This window comes from Choloepus didactylus, chromosome X, assembly GCF_015220235.1.
Source record: "Choloepus didactylus isolate mChoDid1 chromosome X, mChoDid1.pri, whole genome shotgun sequence".
NCBI classification, from domain to species: Eukaryota; Metazoa; Chordata; class Mammalia; order Pilosa; family Megalonychidae; genus Choloepus; species Choloepus didactylus.
Genome location: NC_051334.1, coordinates 121,017,515 through 121,036,166, shown reverse-complemented (window position 1 = coordinate 121,036,166; position 18,652 = coordinate 121,017,515). Strand labels below are relative to the sequence as shown.

The following is an 18,652-nucleotide window of genomic DNA, read 5'->3' as shown; positions in this document are numbered from 1 at the left end:
ATTGACTACACCTGTGACTGATTATATCAACAAAGGATGTGTCTTCCTCAATGAGAGAATTCAGTCAGCTGGATTTCATCCAATCAGTTGAAGACTTTTAAGAGAGAGAGAGAGAGAGAGAACTTTCACTTCTTCAACTAGCCAGCATAACATTTCCTGAAGAGTTCATTGAACACCTTCATCAGAGTTTCTAGTTTGCTGCCTGCTCTATGGAATTTGGACTCATGCATCCTGCCCTATGGAATTTGGTCTTGTGCATCCCCACAGTTGCATGAGACACTTTTATAAAATCTTATATTTACAGACATCTCTTGTTGGTTCTGTTTCCCTAGAGAACCCTAACTAATACACTCTCTTAACCTTTTGTCTGCAGGGTGCTGCCCTGAGGCCATCTGTTTCTGTTCTATTTTTGGGTCAACTTGGTGCCTGAAATACTGCCATACTTCCCTGAATCAGTCAGGAGGGGCTCGGCTATGCTGTGTAACAAGCAGCCCCAAACATTCTATGCCTGTTCCTTTTTACACTTCATATTCATCTTGCATTGACTGAGTTCTAAGCTCACCCTTCTCACAGTGAGTCCCAGACTGGTAGAACAGCCACCTTCCCTCACTAGTCCCCATTCAAGAGTGAGCAAGATTGATTGAGGGCCTCCTACCAAAAACGGAATGCCCACCCTCAAAGTAATACATGCAAATTCTTGCTCACAATTCATTGGCTAATATGAGTGACACGGTCACCGCCAACCACAAGCAGGCCAGGAAATGCAATCATTCCATATGCCAGAAAGGCAGAGGACACACAATAGTCAGGAAACAGCATCAGTGTTTTCTGTTTACATAGACCCATAGGACATCCTTTTCCAAAAGAGATATTTGCTCCAGATATTAACTGAAGGAAGGTTTTTGTCTTTATCTACAGTGCTTCCATTTTTTTTTTTTTTAATCATGATAAATGGTGTGCAAGTGCTGTAACATTGGAATGCAGGAAAATCCTATAAAAGCCAAGATATGTGGATATCACTCAAAACACTCTTCTTTTTTATGCTTACCATTGTAAGATGCACCCCATCCCCAATAATTCTTGATTGAAGTATTCACATCCTGGTTCAATTCCTCCCCAGTGAATGTGGGATGGACTGACTGAGTCAGCTCTCCCAAACAGAATTCAGAAGAAGCAATGGGTTGTAACTTCCAAGGTTATAATCATAAGAAGACCATGACTTCGGGCTGCTTGTTATGCAGCATAGCTGAGCTGCTCCTAACTGATACAGTGAAGTATGGCAGCATTTCAGGCACCAAGTTGACCTGAAAATAGAACAGAAATAGATCATCCATGTGGGGTGAAGTGTAAGGTGAATCTTCCCCCAGCTGAGCTGTCAGAAAAGATGTGATCTGCCAGTATCTGATTTCAACCTTATAATAAACCATTAGCTGGGGCTACCCAGATAAGCTAAGCCCAGACTCCTGACCTACAGAAACTGTGACATAATAAATGCTTGTTGTTTTAAGCTGCTAAGTTTTGTGTTATTTGTCACCTAGCAATAGATAAATCTGAGGGATAAACTGATTCTCCTTTAAATTTTTCTTGGTTTCCATAGCACAATGAAATTATTGAATGGACTTTGGACCTTGTACATTCTTCTCCTATGATGATGGCTTCAATGTATCATGTATGACTTTGGAATCTCAACTTACAGATACTGAATAATACTGAAGTTTGTTTTATTTTCCCCAAACTATCTCCCACTAAGATACTGGAGTCAGAAAACTCAGGCACCTCAAAGACCTTTTTTTGAATACTCAGTGAATCCTTTGTTTAGCCTTAGCTGGTATGAATCAAAACGCAAGTTGAACTAGTCAGATCACAAAGGCATTCAAGTGGAGCTTGCTTAGAGACTCGGGTGTGTGAACTATGGTTTGCTAGCTACCTTGGGATTCTGTCCAGTATTTGGGGATGGTGGTGCCCAAACTGTGACCTATAGAAGAAGGTAGAAGAAGTCAACAAGAGGTCCCAGAAGGGGGAGGATTCAGAACTGGTGAATAAGCTAAAGTCAAGGTTAACGATAAGAACATGTGGTGTTGGAAATGTTCCATTGTTGATAACCCATGTTTCTGAGAAGCTCCAAATCTGGTGATGGATGAAGAGAAGGGCAGGGGTGGGGAGGTGGGGATTGCCAGAGTGTAGTTGAAAGGACAAGGGGTGAAGGGCAGCTGTCCTCTGAAAAACAGATATAGTGAGTCCTGAAGCCCCCAGCTTTTCTAGTTTTAAATCTCTCTGAGAATCTGATAAAATGAATTGAACATCTTCCCTAAAGAACAGATACTACTCCCAGGCTGCTAAAGTCAGCCAGCAAATTCACGTGTCTAAAGGTCTGTTGTGTGTTGGTTGAAGGTCACGGATCTAGGATCTTAACCAATCTTGCCATTCCCACCAGGACATCCCAATCTTGGACTTAACAGTGAGGTCTCCTTGGAAGGGAGGGTGATGAAAAGAACTAACCTATGTAGAAGCTTCTAGATACCTTCTTGTGTATACACTCCAAGGATAAGAAATTTCTCTACAGAAAGAAAGTGTATGATTAAAAATAATAAGCCTAGACTCGGGCAAGATGGCGGCATAGAGAGGAGTGGAAGCTAAGTAGTCCCCCTGCAACAATTACAAAAAACCAGAAACAACTAGTAAATAATCCAGAATAACTGCGGGGGGACAAATGAGACCATCCACTCATCATACACCAACCTGAATTGGGAGGAATGCCCGAGAACACAGCATAAAATCTGTAAGTAAAACCTGCGGAACCAAGTCGTGAGACCCCCTCCCCCATAGCCCGAGCTGCAAAGCCTCGTGGTGCCAGAGAGAAGCTCTCTCCCAGCAAGCGAATATAGCTCAGCTGAGCTCCAACTGGGGTTTTAAGTAGTGAGTGTGAACTGCTCACTACAGGTATGCATCCCCAAAAAACAGACAGAGGCTTTGGGTGACGACTGACCTGGGAGAGCCGGGGGGTCGCCTTGGACTGGGTCTGAAGGGGACTGTTTCTTTTTCGGCTCAGTGGAGAAAGCCCCAGTCATTTTCAGTTTCCAGGGCTGTGAAGCGGAGAAGGGTGGAGACAGCACAAGCAGAGAGAGAGAGACCATTGAAATGCTAATGACCTCCACCTGGCAGGTCTGTCTTCTCTAGGAGGAAAGGGGTGGGGCCCTTTCCATTCAGAACCAGACCCCAGAGCCTGGGGGAACACGGACATACCTCCTCACACCAGTCAAGAATTATAGGCTGACAGGCACCACCTGCTGGGCAGAAAAGCACAGTGACCAGAGGCATCAAAGGGTGGAGGAATTTTCTAAGACACACCCGCAGGGAAACCAGATACTGAATATTTCTTCCCTCTGGGACCTGAGCCTGTTCTGGTCTGGGAAAACCTGATTTGGATAGCCAAGGAAACCATGCCTAGACAACAGAAAATTACAACCTACACTAAGAAAAACAAAGTTATGGCCCAGTCAAAGGAACAAACGTACACTTCAACTGAGATACAGGAATTTAAACAACTAATGCTAAATCAGTTCAAAAAGTTTAGAGAAGATATTGCAAAAGAGATAGAGGCTGTAAAGGAAGCACTGGACATGTATACGGCAGAAATCAAAAGTTCAAAAAAACAACTAGAAGAATCTATGGAAATGAAAGGCACAACACAAGAGATGAAAGACACAATGGAAACACACAACAGCAGATCTCAAGAGGCAGAAGAAAACACCCAGGAACTGGAGAACAAAACACCTGAAAGCCTACACGCAAAGGAGCAGATGGAGAAAAGAATGAAAAAATATGAGCAACGTCTCCGGGAACTCAAGGATGAAACAAAGTACAATAATGTACGTATCATTGGTGTCCCAGAAGGAGAAGAGAAGGGAAAGGGGGCAGAAGCAATAATAGAGGAAATAATTAATGAAAATTTCCCATCTCTTATGAAAGACATAAAATTACAGATCCAAGAAGCGCAGCGTACTCCAAACAGAAGAGATATGAATAGGCCTACGCCAAGACACTTAATAATCAGATTATCAAATGTCAAAGACAAAGAGAGAATCCTGAAAGCAGCAAGAGAAAAGCGATCCAGTACATACAAAGGAAGCTTCATAAGACTATGTGCGGATCTCTCAGCAGAAACCATGGAGGCAAGAAGGAAGTGGTGTGCTATATTTAAGATACTGAAAGAGAAAAACCGCCAACCAAGAATCCTATATCCAGCAAAGCTGTCCTTCAAATATGAGGGAGATCTCAAAATATTTTCTGACAAACAGACAATGAGAGACTTTGAACAAGACACCTGCCCTACAGGAAATGCTAAAGGGAGCACTACAGGGTGATAGAAGACAGGAGTATGTGGTTTGGAACACAATTTTGGGAGATGGTAGCACAAGAATGTAAGTACACTGAACAAAGGTAACTATGAATACGGTTGAGAGAGGAAGGTGGGGAGCATGTGGGACACCACAAGAAAGGAGGAAAGATAAAGACTGGGACTGTGTAACTTGGTGAACTCTAGAGTATTCAACAATGGTGATAAAATGTACAAATATGTTCTTTTACGAGGGAGAACAAGCAAATGTCAACCTTGCAAGGTGTTAAAAATGGGGAGGCATTGGGGGAGGGATGCAATCAGCATAAACTAGAGACTGTAACTAATAGAATCATTGTATTATGCTTCCTTTAATGTAACAAAGGTGATATACCAAGGTGAATGCAGATAAGAGGGGGGATAGGGGAGGCATGTTAGACACTTGACATTGGTGGTATTGTCTGGTTCTTTATTCTACTTTGATTTAAGGTTATTTTTCCTTTTGCTGCTTCCTAGCTGTCATTTTTTTGTTTCCTCTTTCTTTTGCCTCTCTACCTTCTTTGACTCTCCCTCCTGCCTTGTGGAAGAAATGTAGATGCTCTTATATAGATAGTGGTGAAGGTGGTGAACATATAAATGTATGACCATGCAGAAAACCATCGATTATTTACTTGGGATGGAATGTATGGTGAGTGAACAAAACCATATTAAAAAAAAAAATGGGTTGATGACAAAACCTCGAGGGCAATATACTGAGTGAAATAAGCCAGACACATTAAGACAATTATTACAGGGTCTCACTGACAGGAACTAATTATAATATGTAAACTCATAGACATGAAATATAAGGTACCAAGATATAGGACGAGGCTTAAGAATGGGGAGTGGTTGCTTAATATGAGGAGAATGTTGAATTAGGATGAACTCAAATGTTTGGAAATGAACAGGGGTGTTGGTAGCAAGATGTGAGAATAACTAACAGCGCCGAATGGTGTGTGAATGAGGTGGAAAGGGGAAGCTCAGAGTCATATATGTCACCAGAAGGAAAGTTGGAGGTCAAAAGATGGGAATGTATAAAACTGAATCCTATGGTGGGCAATGTCCATGATCAACTGTACAAATACTAGAAATCACTTCCATGAACCAGAAGAAATGTATGACAATACAATTAGAAGTTAATAATAGAGGGGCATATAGGGAAGAACTATATACCTATTACAAACTATATACTACAGTTAGTAGTATTTCAACATTTTTTCATAAACAGTAGCAAATGTACTATATCAATACTATGAGTCAACAATTGAGGGGGGTTGGTTAGGGATAGTGGAGGATTAGAGTTTCCTTTTCTTTTTTTCTTTTTTCATCTTTCACTTTATTTCTTGTCTGGAGTAATGAAAAGTTTCTAAAAATTGAACAAAAATTAAGTGTGATGGATGCACAGCTGTATGAGGGTACCCAGGGGCAAGTGACTGTACACTTTGGATCTTTGGATAATTGTATGGTATCTGAACAATCTCCATAAAAATGAAAAAAAATTAATATTTTCAATTAAAAAATATAATAAGCCTAGTATCATTGGTTATTGTGATTAAAAAAATACGTATCCCTTAATCAATAAGTTAAAGAAGATGGGACAAGTAAAAACATATTAGAATGATAAAAATCACAGAGAAAGATGAGGTTAAAATTATTCTGTGATGATATCAATTATGGCTATGTTCTAAGTCCAAAAAGAAAAAAATGAAGATGCATGCGTCCCATGACAAATACAATGTTACAGTAAACCAAAGCAAAACAAATTGCTCAATTATCTGTAGATGATAATTCTCATTCCCTGAAAGCCCTATCTCATATTTTTCTAAAAACAATAATTTGATTACTCTGACTCCAATGTGTCTTTTAGTCATTATGTATATGCACTTGGTGAATTTTTTTTTGAAAAGAAACGTAGGTCATTCCAAGAGGGGTAAGCTCTGGCTTTAGGGAAATTAGGTTCAAAATTAGTTTTTGAGTTCCTAATCTTTTAAAATTGATAGTAAATCTAAGCATGGACTGGGCATAAGAGAATTTGATAAATGGCACTGAACTATGGAAATAAAAATTATTCCAATGGGGACTATGATGCCTTAATTTTGGTTTAACATGTATGTTTTTAATATCCACAGTTCTCAGTATTTACTTCCTAATTTCATAAGAGAAAAACACAATAATTGTGATGGTACATTGTAGGGCAAGGCAGTGTTTTAGAATGAGGTCATGCTATCTCATGCTATCAAGGAGTTCAAAGTACAATCCCTCAAAGCAGATGCAAGATGCCAGGGCTGGAATAGAACCCACAGATCTGCATCCACCTTTTGCAAATGTCACAATGAGTATCCTCAAAGATGCAAGGAGCAAATGAATGGATTAACCTCAAGTGATGATGTAGGTCATGAAGGCTCAATTCTCCCAAGGGATCCCAGTCGTGAGGGGTTCGGAGTCACCACATCCCTTCACGGACAGGTGAGGAAGCTGAATCCTGGGGAAAGACAATGACCTTGTCAAGGTCAAACAGTCCACTTATAGGGGAAACCAATGGGAAGCCTGATGTTCCACGGCCACAGCCATTGACTGAGGCTTTGCCAGTTGAGCTGTCTGGGAATTATTTCATTTATGCTTGGAAGAGGGCTCTGAGGCAAGAGATGTCTGTGTTGTTTGGGGTTGTTTGTGCAGGATATAACAGCTCTTTCCTGTATGAGTCCTTGCTCTGTCACCAATTGAATGACCTCAATCAAGCTATCTAATCTTACTACTAAACTTACATTTCTTTCAAGTAGAAAGAGGAGAGGTTGTTGGGCACAGCCAGCAATGGAATCTACAGTTTGGAATAAAATGAGAATGCTGAGCCCTTTGTCCAAAAATGAAGGATTTCAACATGGGGACAGCAGAGGTTCAACCCAGCACATATGACTGCTCAGATCTCACACCCACAAAGCTTCCTGTTTTTATGGTATGTAGAGGAAGGGGGGTTTTCTGCTGTGCTCAGACTGAGGGTGGACAGTTGAATACTATGTTCTGGTTTGCTAATGTGGCCATTATGCAAGATACCAGAAACTGATTGGCTTTTATACAGGGAGTTTATTTGGCTACACAGTTACAGTCTTAAGGCCATAAGGTGTCCAAGGTAATGCATCAATAAACAGGTACCCTCACTGAAGGAAGGCCAATGGCATCTGGAAAACCCCTGATAACTGGGAAGGCACATGGCTGGCATCTGATGATCCCGGGTTGTGTTCTAGCTCTTCTCTTAGCTCCTGTGCATTCTTCAAAATGTTACTCTTGGGGCGTTTGTCCTCTCTTAGCTTCTCTGGAGCAAACTCTGGACTAGCATCTCCAAAGTTTCAGCAAAAGTCTGCTTTCAGCAGCCATTTCCAAAATCTCTTGCTCAGCTGCTCTCCAAAATGTCACTCTCAGCTGCTCTAAGGTCCTTCTGTTTATGAGCTATTTTATAGGACTTCAGTAATTAAGTCAAAACACACCCTGAATGGGTAGGGCCCATATCTCCATGGGAATAATTTAATCAAACATTTCGCCAACAGTTGATTGAGTCACTCTCCATGGAAACAATCAAAAGATTCCAACCTAATCACCACTAATATGTCTGCCCCCCACAAGATTGCATTAAAGAATATGTTTTTTGGCAGGACATAATATATCCAAATTAGCACATACTAGATTCCCAGTCAAAATTGAATCTCAGCCAAACAGCAAATAATTTTTTATTATGAGCATGTCCAGTGGAATATTTGAGACATACCTCTACCAAAAATATTTTGCTATCTGTCTGAAACTCAATTTTAACTGGACATCTTGTGTCATCTTCATTTGCTCAGTCTACAGTCAGATGACACCCCTGCCTGGGTGACCAGATGTTTGTGTTGATTTAGGGAGTGTCTTAATTTGTCAGGGCTGCTGCAACAAAGTACTTGGTGGCTTAAAAAAAAAAGAAATTTATTGTCTCAAGGTTCTGGAAGCCAGAAGTGTGAAAATCAAGGTGTTGGCCTCTCTGCAGTTCATTTACCTCTTCGCCAAATCAAGAGGTTGTGACATTCATGTGATGTCATGAGCTAGGCTACTTGACAGAATGTTCCAGAATCTACCCCATGCAAGATAAGGCATAGGCTTGCCATAGGATGTTGGCTTCTAAGTACTTGGCCCCACCTGGAGCTTTCTCTACCCATTTTCCAGATCTCAAAATTCTTTGCAGAGGGTGTTAATAATAGGGTGGTATATGGGAACCTTGTATTTTATGCATGATTTTTCTGTAAACTCACAAATTCTGTAATAAAAAGAAGTTCCTTGCAAAGTTGTGCCTGCAACCAGTAGGTTAACCCAGACATGGAGTTCATGAAGGGTACCCCTTTCCCTTACTCATTACAGCAATGTCCTTTAAAGAGGGGAGGGTGATTTTTCAAGGAGACTGTGGTTATGTAGCTGCAGGGTTTTGTGGTGACATGGTGTAGTTTTTGTTCTTCTGAGTTCCTGTTGGATAACCTAGAATGCTGGAGGGTGGAATCTGTCCAGTGTGGCTTTGTGTGACCAGTGGGGACAGTTCCGTTCAAAGCCAGTTCTCCCCTCCCCTTGCATGCTAGCCACCCCTGGTGTAATACCAGCATCTGAAAATTAAAATAAAGGTTGCTGAAAGTATAATCCAGAAGAGAGTCAAACAAAATTATTGGGGGAATAAACTGGATTTTCCCATCATAATTAATAGAAATTAAACAGTATAGATTCTGCTGCAAAGACTCTATTTACAAATAAGGTCACACCCATAGGTACTTGGGGTTAGGACTTCCACATATCTTTTGAGGACTCTGTTTTAGTTTCCTGGCTGCTAATACAAATACCATATAAGGAGTTAACTTAACAACTGGAATTTATGAGCTCATGGTTTCAGAGGCTAGAAGGATTGCTTCCCTCCGGGGTTGGTGTCTTCTGGCTGGCCTGCTTTCCTTGGAGTCCCTTGGCTTTTCCATCACATGACAATCACATGGTGGCTTCTCCTTTCTTTTCCCAGTCCTTTGACTTCTGGGATGTCTTATTTGGCAGATGGAGTAGGTGGACTTTCTGTATATATAGAAAAAGAAGACCTACTAATGAAATTTAAATTCAAGAGCTCCAACATGGGAGCATAGAGAAGACTGGCTGAGCAGGCAGGGGAGTTTGCCAAAGGAGAATGCAGGGGAACTTTCTTTGTGAAGGGTCAAGCTTACTACGCTGGCTTGGAGGTAGGCACCCCCAAAAAACATGTCCTTAATTTTAATACATTCCTCTGTGTGTAAACCCATTGTAAGTAGGACCTTTTTATGACCAATCAGGATGGGTCTTAATCGTATTACCAGAATCCTTTACAAACAGAGTGAAATTCAGACAGATAGAAAGCAAAGCCATGGGAAGGAAGAAGCTGAAGGTCAGCAGAACTGAGAAGACAATGGAGAGGCCAGGAGAGGCCACCATGTGCATTACTGCCATGTGACAGAGGAGCCCAGACCAAGGATCACCAGCAGGCAGCCCCACAATATCCATCTTTAAGAAGAAAGCATCACCTTGATGATGCCTTGATTTGGACTTTTCCAGTCTCAAAACCATGAGCTAATAAATTCCCATTTGTTAAGCCAACCCATTGCTAGGCATTTGCTTGGGCACCAAGGAAACTGAAACAGTTAGCCTTGCAGGGAAGTTTGTCAGCTTCTGAGGATTCTCAGGGGAGATTTAAGTTCCTGGGAGGAAGTTCTGGCTTCCCCAGACTCAGCCACTGGGGTCCCAATATCAGAAATGGAGAAGAAGGTGAGCTTAGCCAAAGAAACTCAAACGTACGGGGTGGGCTCATTGCCCACTCATTGAATGGTGTGCCCCAGCAGCCTGGGCTGAGCTTCAAGTTGTCCTTGCCCCTGGTGGAGGTCAGTTCCAGCCCTTGTGCCAGCCTTCATCCCTCCTGCTCTCAGACTGGTCATTGCTGGAGAAGGTGTCTGACTACCCACTATATTTGTTCAGCCCTCTAGGACACTCTCTTCATTTACTCTGGAACCATGTTGAGTATCACAAGCATGCTTTATGAAGGAAAAGATAAGCAAACACAATGGTGGTGTTTACAATGGCTCTTCAGTGTTGATATCTTTTTAGGGGGGCTATGTTTATTGCTTTGGGGCCACTTGGGGAGAGTCAGAGTCTGGGACAGTGCCCTTGCTCAGCCCTGGGACTGCAAAGACCTGTGCTTAGCTATATTCTGGAAGCTCGCTTTTCTTAATGAAGGGTCAAGGCAGGCAGCCAGCTCTTCTCTCTGTAAAGGATCCTGAGGTTCTTCAAAGATTCCAACTCCACCAAAAGTGTATCACTTTGTGGCTGGTGTCTGTCCAGTGATCTACTGCTGGGCAAGCAATCACACCAAAACTTAGTGGCATGGCCCTTGGCAGGTGAACCACTGCCCTCCCCTCTAAGTGGGACATGACTCCCAGGGATGTGAAATCCCCTGGTAATGCGGGAAATGACTCCTAGAGGTGAGCCTGGACCCAGTGCTGTGGGATTGAGAGACCTTCATGACCAAAAGTGGGAAGAGAGATGAAACAAAATAAGGTTCCAGTGGCTGAGAAATTTCAAATGGAGTCAAGAGGTCACTCTGCAGGGTATTCTTATGCACTACACAGATATCACCTTTTAGTCTTTAGTGTATTAGAATGGCTTGAGGGAAATACCCGAAGCTGTCAAACTGCAACCTGGTGACCTTGATTCTTGAAGACGATTGTATAACTATGTAGCTTGCACAGTGTGGCTGAGTGACTGTGAAAACCTTGTGGCTTGCACTCCCTTTATACAGCATATGGACAGATGAGTGGAAAAATGGGGACAAAAATCAGATGAAGAATAGGGTAGGATGGAGGAGATGGAAATATTTAGGTGTTCTTTTTTGCTTTTATTTTTATTTTGGAGTAAGGAAAAGGTTCAAAAATTGATTCTGGTGATGAATGCACAACTGTGTGATGGTGCTGTGAATAACTGATGTACACTGTGGATGACTGTAGGGTTTTGTGAGTATATCTCAGTTAAACTGTATTAAAAAAGCAAATGAACAAAGAAGAATGGGATGTTTTGGATGTTCTTTTTTATTTTCACTTTCATTTTATTTTTTGTAGTAATGAAAATGTTCAAAGATTGATTGTGGTGATGAATGCACAACTATAGGATGATACTGTGAACAACTGATTGTACACTTTGAATGATTGTATGTTATGTGATTATATCTCAATAAAATTGCATTAAAAAACCCAACTTAGTAGCATGAAATGACGAACATTTTATTATGCGCTGTTGATGGATTGGGTGAGTCAGAAATTCCATCAAGGCACAGTGGACAGAGCTTATGTGTCCTCCATGATGTTGGGTCCACAGCTGGGAAGCTTGGAGCTCAACTGTTCTGGAAGCTTCTTCACTCACATTTCCAGCAACCGGTCTGGGATAGCGTGAAGATGGCTCAGCTGTAGCCATCAACCAGAGCTCTAACAGTGGGTGGCCTCTGTGATACTTGGGCTTTTGCACAGCGTGGCTGCATTAGACTCTGCTTCTTTGTGCAGGAATGTCAAGATAAGAGTATGTGAGATGGGAGATGGTTTTGTGGGCATCTGTGGGAGGAATTACCATTGGCTGCACCAATTTAAGATGCACGTTTGTTAGGGGCAGTGGAAAGAAGATGCATAATTTGTCTGGAGTATTCCGACTCTGTTCTGAAATGCACGAGATCAGTTGTCACATAACTTGTGGAACAAGAATAATCTTCGCCTGCCATGCATTTCTCAATATTACTTTCCTAACTTCTCAACATCCAACCCCACCCCTGAAACTTCCTACCTTGGATTTGCAGTCCACAGCCATCTTAATTCCCCAAATCTTGATGGGCTAATGGTGCCTGCTTTGAGTTTAGGGGCATCTAGGAGAGGTTTTTGGTTCTATGCATAAAAAAGGATGCTAGGAGAAACATAATTTATAGGAAGATTCACTACAAATTAAGTGTTCAGGGTTTTTCTGTGTTGGTTCTCATCTAGCATAGTAGCTGGTAGTGTCATGTTCAACTCCACCAACATGACATTCTATTGGGATAAAGGACCGAAAAATGGTGTGGCTGGCCATGGTTAACCCAGCTAAGATGCACGCTCCAAGACTTCTCCACAGAATTTAGGTTTTCCCTCTCCCCATTTCACTGTGGGTCCCTTCCCTGATGTAGAGTGTTTAATGCATCTTGCTGAATATTTCTCTCCTTAACCTTATCCCAGGGTTTCTCATCATTAGAACTATTGACATTTGGAGATAGGATAATTCTCTGTGGTGGGGATTGTCCTGTGCCTTGTAAGAAATTTAGCAGCATTCCTGGCTTTCACCCACTCGATGCCTGCCCCTCCTCCATCAGTCATGACAACCAAAAATGTCTCCTGACCTTGCCAAATGTACCCTGGGGGGAACTGCCTTAGCCTGATATGAAATATAAATATAAACATAAATAAATATAAATATAAGTATAAATATAAATGTAAACATAAATATAAATGTAAATATAAATATAAATATGCTCAACAGCAGTCATAGACATCATTTCATCTATAAATAAGTAAATACATATAAATTATTTTTTAGACATAAAATTTCTAGCTAGAGAGGCACTAATTTGAATTCTACATTTGACTGCAATTTCCATTTATAGATAACATCCCTAACATTGATTTGTCTCCATTTAAATAAGTCTTAAAAATATAAAATAATCCTACAAAGGTACAAGGACTCAGGAATCTGTTCCATGGCCATGCCCATAAAATCATTATTTCATTAGATAATTAAATCATGTTAGAAACCTCTAAGCAACATGCTTTGTCATGCTCTCCAGTTTGCCTTTTCACTCTGTGAAAGTGAAACCATTCAGGGAAGCTGAGATTGTATTTGTATAGAAAATAGTATAGCTAGGGATCCAATGCATAAACCATTTTTGTAGCCCTGAGTACAGTGTTGTTTGTCTTTGTATTACTGTAAGTTGTAAAAGCTATAAAAAAGCATAAGGAGTACGTATTCCTGTATTTGCACATATTCAGAGAACATTTTAACAACATGACATGTTTGAATTACTTGCATTTGCAAGGTGTTCTTAGATAAATCCACTCTGAGAAACACTGAGCTTCATAGCTCTAAAGCTCTCTCATGCTTGTTTCAGCAATTCTTTAAAAAATGCAGTGGGGTTAAGCCACAAACTAAGAATATGTCTTTGGAAAAGCTTCACCAAAGATAGCTTTTCTCCGGTAATAGCAGCTCTCAAGACCTCAACAGTTTTCTTTGCCTCTAAATAAATTCTCTCTAAATAAATTTTGCTTCGCTGGTGAAGCTACTTTGTGTAAATAAACAACTTAGAGTAAGGTAATAATTACTCTTTAAACTATTTGGACTGTGATGCTAAAAATGTATTCTTTATTTTAAGAAATGTTTAAAGATTTTTGAGCTGATTACCCTCATAGCATCCACAGATACATCAATATTCTTTTGTTCTTTTTTTTTTTTTCTTTAACTTTGAATCAAGCAATCAAGACTTCAGTGAGATGGAAATGAAAGTACAATGGGTAGTGATGGGTCTAGTTTTGTTGGCTTGTCAGCCTTCCTCACCTTTTGTAGCATCTCAAATCTTGAATTGTATGTGAGTGATTCACTGAGAAAATTTAGGATCCCACAACTGTCCGCTTCTGATTGAACTAGAGTTCTTTCAACATGCTGATGTAAAGCAAATTGAAAAACCATCCCTACGTTCTACAAATAATACAACATGGTGGTCTACAATAATTTGATATTGTATTTAAACAGAGTTCTAAAAACAAAGAAGACCCAGCTTATAAGTTCAGTAATGAACAATGGTGATTATTTCTTTTGAAGAACTTTCCCTTAAAGAATAACGCATGTGGATGCATTCTTTGAGCTTTTGCAGATCAAATCATATCTCTGAAACTCTGACCCTTTGCCTATTTCCAACAAACCAAGACTAAAACTGCTCACACAGAGCTCTTTTACAGCTGTCAATTTTTTCTTGTCTCCTTCTGTGTTTTCCTGGGAAAGGGTTTTCTGAGAAACTTTTTTTGTTTTGTTTTGTTTTTTTTTGCTGCTTTTACAGTTTATTTTGAAACAACCATGCTTGAGATTGACTTCCAGTTGATTGATGGAGAGTTTATTTAGCATTTATGTTTTCCAGGGCATCAGTTGTATATGGTTTCATCCAGCCTTACTGAGCAATTACATGGTTTTAATACAGATTTAAATGTTTGCTATAATTACACTAACCAGCTAATCTGAGGCATAATACAAATGCCACTACAAGTCTAATTACTATGAAATCAGAAGTTTTTCAGATAAAAGGAAGCACATTTTTCCCCACATTAGCAAAGTAATTATAGCTTGTTTATAGTGCTTTGTAAAGAGAGCCTTTTTTTTAAGTGTAGGTGCTCTTTATTAAATCAGTTTTCTTTCCGTGTTTGCATGTGTGTTTAAATCTCCAAGAATAGCCTTGAATTGGGTAAGATATAGTGTCGCCTTTATATTGTATGCCTCTTAAGAGAGCAGAGGCAAGCTCCACCATTTAAATTGTTTCCTCATCTGAAAAATAAGGAATGAAACATTTTTCACAGAAATGTTTTGAGACATAGCACATGTGAAAGCACTTCATCAACTCTAAACTATTGCACAAAATTTAGTTATTAGTGTATGAATTATATGCAAATAAACAGAGCAGCAGACCTAAACTAGCAAGGTGAAAGGCTAATATTGTAATCTGTTTTGGCACAGGGCTAAAGAGTTTGGGAATAAAAGCCATATTGTCCGTGCACTTTGAAAGAAAAACAAAGGGCTACATGCCTTTTTATTTTTAACACCTTGATTGAAATATAGTTTAGGTACTATACAAGTCATCCAATAAAGTATACAATTACATAACTTTCAGGATATCCAGAGTTGCCCAAGCATCACCACTCTCAGCTTTAGAACATTTTTTTTTTAATCACCTGTAGCCATTTGCAGTCACTTCCCATCCTTTCCTACCCCCAGCCTGTGGCAACCACCAGTCTGCTGTCTTGTGAATTTAGCTATTCTGGATATTTCATATAAATGGAATCGTACACTATTTGCACAATTAGCTGGTCTGAGAAGGGTGGATGTGGAAGAGGGTCAGCTGGTTGCAGATGGAGATAAGGAAAGTATGCAGTAGACGTTTGTCTGTTTTTGTTCCACCTCGGTCTTTGTTGCCTGGGGTGCCGAAACAGAGCACCACAATCTGGGTGGCTTACAAACACACAAGTTTATTGTCCCAGAGTTCTGGGGGCCGGATGTCCAAAATCAAAGTGCTGGAAGGCCCGTACTCCCTCTGAAACCTGCAGGGAAGGACCCTTCCTTGCCTTTTCAACCTTAGTGTTTTCTGGCATCCTGGCATCCCTTAGCTTGTGGATACAGCTCTCCAACTCTGGCTCCCTCAGTCTGTGTCCAAATTTCTCTCTTATTATAGGGCCACTCACCCTACTAAAAAGTGACCTAATTTTAATGTAACTATTTCAAATTAAGGTCCCTTTCTGACTTACTGGGTGTTAGGACTTTAACGTATTTTCTGGAGGAAACGGTTCAACCCATAGGTCTCCTTTTGCCTCCTGGATTTCAAGGCAGGTATAGGGTTTGGGTTTCCCAGGACTCATTCCATTGGATGCTCTGGTGGGAATACATCTTTGGTCTCTGCCACTCAGGCATGTTCACTGGACTAGCCGTGGGACATAAGTTACCTGGGGGCTTCTTAGAAACGCACAGCCTCGGGCCCCGCCCAAGACGCACGGATCAGAAGCTGCGTTTTAACAAAATGCCCAGGTGCTGCATGCTTATGTAAGGATTTGAAGAACACTGGGCGGAATGACCCACGGGGGTCTCCCTCGCTTGGCGTAGGGGTCGTTTTCCAAAGGACACGCCTGCACCTGTAGACGCACATGCAGGCAGAATGAGGAGATGCCAGGAAGGGATGGCAGCAGGGAGCGAGGGTGGGATTTGGGGCAAGTGGAGGCCGTGTGAGCGCACAGAGGAGGGAAGCAGAGAGGAGGTTTAAAGGGGGCTTGTCCAGGTTTATGGTTTCTCCTGGCGGTTCTGCACCATCGCAGGTATAGACACATAGCAGGACAGGTAATACGGACAGGTGAGGGAGGAGCTTACAGGGGCAGTGGAAACCCCGTAATCACAGTAATATTTAAATAAAAATCAAAAAGAATGCAGATGAATCTGTGAAGGGCAGCAGGTCAACAAATTTTAAAAAAAATTATTGGGGTATAACAGTTAATGGGTTAAAATTTGGGGTTTTAACCATCTTTAAGTATGCAGTTCAGCTGTATTAATTACATTTGCATTTTGCACAATTATCACTATTGCCAAAAAGTTTTTAATCAACTTAAGCAGAAACTCTATACCCATTAAGCAAAAACCCTCTACTCCCCTCTCCTGTGGCCCTTGGTGATCTCTAATCTACTGTCTCCATGGATTTGCTTATTTTAGATATTTTATATAAGTGGAATCATGCAGAATCTGGGCTTTTGTGTTCTGGCTTATTTCAGTTGGCTTAATGTATTCAAGGTTCTTACATGTTGTAGCATGTGTTGGGACTTCATTCCTTTTTTTATTTTATTTTTTTCTTTTTTGGCTTTTATAAAGGGATTTATCAGGTTACTTTATTCCTTCTTTATGGATGAGTAATATTCCAATTTGAATAGACTACATTTTATTTATCTGTCAGTTGATGGATCCTTGGGTTATTTCCACTTTTGACTAATGTGAGTAGTGCTTCTATGAACATTGGTGAACAAGTATCTGGTTGTGGTCATGCTTTCCGTTCTTTGGGGTATGCACTAAGGAGGTGAATTGCTGGATCACATGGAAATTCTATGTTTAACTTTTTGAGGAACTGCCAACATGTTTCCACAGTGGCTGGACCGTTTTACATTTCCACCAGAAATGCATAAGATTCCAGTTTCTCCACATTCTTACCAATACTTATTTTCCTTTTCTCTTTTTTTTTAACAGCCATCCTACTGGGGTGTGAAGTAGTGTCACCTTGTGGTACAAACCAACACGCAAAGACGAGATCTGCACAAGTCCTCCCACCTGGAAGGTAAAGCAGGTGTGTTCCTCCTGGCAGTTTCAGTGGGTAAGGTGGGGGGAACCCTCTCCATCGTCCTCTCATCCTTCAGAGACAGAATGCCTGGGTACCTACATCTCCTCCAAACTGGCACAGAGGACGCCCTCTTCTCTGCCACCCAGGGGAAGCTGGAATGCATGGAGAACGTTTAAATGAACAGTCTGATCCACATGCAAAAATACAGGTGCAGTAACTCATTTGCTTTTGGAATGTTCCCCACAGGGATTTTGTTTGTGCTATTTTCAGTCACTTATGATTGCAGATACACTGAGCAAATCATTGCTAAAGGGATGTAACTGCACTGGTCCTTTCCCTTCTTGTGAAGTGACAGAGCCTTGGTTAAAAGTCTCAAAGCATCGTGTCCTGTCCCAGTTCCCCATCAGGGACGTGTCCCCCAAAGCACTCAGGTGTCAGTTCTTTCCAAATGAACTGCAGAGAACACAGTGGCCTTCACTTTGGGCTAATATTTATATTTATACCTGACAAGTGGTTATATTTATATATACAGTTTCCTGAGAAAACATTTGCTAGTTCCTTTCACAAGGACTTGGTGCTCAAATCTTTGGTTTTGTAGCTGCTACTTGTGTCAGCCCCTCTCCCCAGCACGGTGCTTTTACTTTTATAACAGCCTGTGTAGTTAAATTTTGTTTTTGCCAATTTATTTATGAATTGGGTTAAAGATATTAACTTTTGGTATTTTAAAGGTAAAATAATTAAAGTGTGCAGATTAGATTTGAAAGCTTTGCTCGGAAAAACCATTTGGGGATTTTTAACAATGAGGCGGGGGACAGTTTTGCTGTATTAATAGTTAAGGCAACAGAATCTGAAAATTGCCAGTATTGAAATCTCATATCCTGTGCTTCAGTGGAATCAGTGGGGGAGGTCATTTCATTCATGACTTGCTTGAGAAATGATACAATTATAATTATTCTATTACAAATAGTGATACAGGTGGTGTTGTCTGATTTAGAATACTGCTCATGCATAAACCCTTTCTGAAAATCTTGGAAATATGGGAAATGTTACATTGCCCAAAATCAAACCCTAACACCAGAAAGACACCCCACCCCCACCCCAGGAACTGAGCTTTTCATGCAAGA

At 40.8% G+C, this 18,652-nt stretch overlaps 1 long non-coding RNA gene across 3 annotated transcripts in view; it reads left to right on the top strand.

The window, feature by feature from the left end:
• Positions 1 to 18,652, top strand: part of LOC119522566 — a 143,609-nt gene that overhangs the window by 40,884 nt on the left and 84,073 nt on the right. The window contains exons 1-3 of one of the 3 annotated variants that reach the window (XR_005214469.1): positions 6,580 to 6,841; positions 7,156 to 7,328; positions 17,438 to 17,525. This is a non-coding gene — a long non-coding RNA (uncharacterized LOC119522566). Of the gene's footprint in view, positions 1 to 6,579; positions 6,842 to 7,155; positions 7,329 to 17,437; positions 17,535 to 18,652 lie in introns of those variants that run through there. The other 2 variants (XR_005214470.1, XR_005214471.1) reach the window with 2 other exon arrangements.